The sequence below is a fragment of the Pholis gunnellus genome (genome assembly GCF_910591455.1).
Source record: "Pholis gunnellus genome assembly, chromosome: 23".
Lineage (NCBI taxonomy): Eukaryota > Metazoa > Chordata > Actinopteri > Perciformes > Pholidae > Pholis > Pholis gunnellus.
This window is the reverse complement of record NC_136550.1, coordinates 2,587,422-2,589,921: the sequence shown is the minus strand read 5'-3', so window position 1 is coordinate 2,589,921 and position 2,500 is coordinate 2,587,422.

Sequence of the window (2,500 nt, the reverse complement as noted above, 5' to 3'; positions counted from 1 at the left end):
GCGACGGCCAAAAACCAAGATGGCGACGGCCAATAAACAAGATGGCGACAGCCAAAAACCATGATGCGACGGACAAAAACCAAGATATCGACGGCCAAAAACCAAGATGTGACGGCCAAAAACCAAGATGGCGACGGCCAAAAACCAAGATGACAGCGGCCAAGACGATGACGGACAACAACTGTTTCACAGGGTGTTTTTAGTTCATGAACGCTAACTGTAAATATATAAGAGAAATATGTCTTATTCAGCATTCGGTTGTACTTAGCTCCACCTTCTTGTGTCACAAAAAAACAAGATGGCGACGTCCAAAAACCAAGATGGCGACGGCCAAAATGCCGAACTCCAGGCTTCAAAACGCAGTCAACAAACATCGCAGTGACTACATCCACTTTTTACAGTCTATGATTCCTCACCACTAGACCTCTGAACGATGATGTGATGAATAAACATGTTTATCTTTAATAATATAAAATTCTAAACATAGTGCCACAATTGTTGCAAGCTTTCATTAACCCTTAAAAAATGGCAAATGAAAAGCAGAAGGTTTGCTTTGTCCTCACCATGTGAAAAGAAAGCCCTGGATTGACGGATTGATGGGTTTCCCTGCCAGACAGACGGAGTGATGGAGGACAGTCCTCGGTCCAGAGGTGAGAGGCCAACTGGTGACAGAGTGGCCCAGACGAGAGCTACTACAGCTGGCCAGCATCTGGTCCCCTCTGGCCGCCTGGGTCCATCCAGAGGACCTCAACCAGAAACTGGAGCGAAATCACTGAACCTCCCGGGTCTGAGTCCAACTGCTGTGACTCAGGGACGGACGGATGGATATAGGTGCTAGAAAGAAAGCAAAAAGCCAGAATCGCAGCCGGCGATGTTACACTTTGAGGACAGATGGACATAAGGAGCGAGGAAGAGGAGGAACAAAGCCAAAACATGAACGCATGATTGCACTTTTGAGCACCACAAGCTGAGAGCCATATGGTGCCATTATACTGGAGAGAGGGCAGACATCTCTACGGCTGATATCTACAAAACTACTCACACCAAAACTATCTAGATTGATAAATTTAAATATTACGTTAGCTAGCGTTAGCCACCACAAGCTAATGGTCATACCAAAGCAAATAGAGCTTTAACAGCAAAACCTCTGAGTTTATTGAAATGAGCAACGGTGCATTCATCATTAAAGAGATCAATATTGTAATTAAATTGCTTCTTCTCTTTTTCCTCTTAACCTCCATCAGATTATCAAGACACACTTTCACTCTCTCTCTCTGAATCATTGCCACGGCGTCGATACTGCCGTCATTATCATTACCGAGCACCCGGTTTATAGACCACTCTCTCCTGCAGCAACACACCATGGAGGGATAACGATATGCAGACGCACACACACTCATGCAGGTGGACTCTCAGTCAGGTACGCACCGACTCGATAAGACGAGGGTTACGCAACAAGACGAGGATACTGAGCGGAGATTAAAATGAGACTATTGATCGCTTTGCTCGTAGCTTATATTTATGGCCGTCTCCTCAGCCGTCGTTTCCACAGAATATATACTTTCTCCGATGTGATTCAGCGTCGACTTACTGAGTTGATAGAATGAATTAATGTGTTAAAGCAACTTAATTTAAATGTGAAAGGTGTGTGCACAGTGCACTACTACAACGACGAAGGCTACTACCACCAACCCTCTGCAAACTGCTGTGAAGACGTATGCATGTACACATTCATTCACACAAAGAATATTTAGTGTCAGAAACAGCGAGGTGTCACACACACATTTTATCACACACACTTACAATCTCACGTACACGGATGTTTGTTTGTATTTTAGCCGCTCTCTCACATTCACATATTGCAGTCTCTATGGAAATTCACAAAAGCGGCCATTAATGTGGACCATTGAATCCACATTTAATGCATTCAGAGTTCTCTCCCACATCCCGATGCACCCGAGGGGAACGTTAGCTAGCTAACGAAGTCGAAACAGTTGTTTTTTAAAATTATGCGTTGTTTGAATATATGTTTTTTTATTCTTGTGAATTATTAAGCACATTTAGAAATAAAAATAACTTGGAAGTTAACAGAAGCTACTATGTAACAGTACCTCTGCAGACCACCAGATGGCGGTTTGAGGCCCACCAGAGGGCCTCCAGCCAGGGGTTGAGAATGGCTGTTTTAGATAAAGCACTCCGGCTCGTCATTATCACAGCAGTACGCGCTTATTTCAAGCCTCGCTCTGACAGTGAGGGACATTTTACATTTCCGTCAGAGCCTCTGAAGTCCCTCAATTTGCTCTCTGTCGGCTTCCCTCTCGACCTTTCACTGAGACCTTTAATCAAAGCAAGAGTCATACGGTGAATCACACGTCCCGACGGCGCTGCAGGGATTTGGTGGGTCTGAAAAGCAGGTGTCTTCCCCCTTAATCCTACAGCGGCGAGCTGAATTATGCATGTTTGTTCTAGGCTCGGGGAAAAGAAAACTGCACCGGGGGGG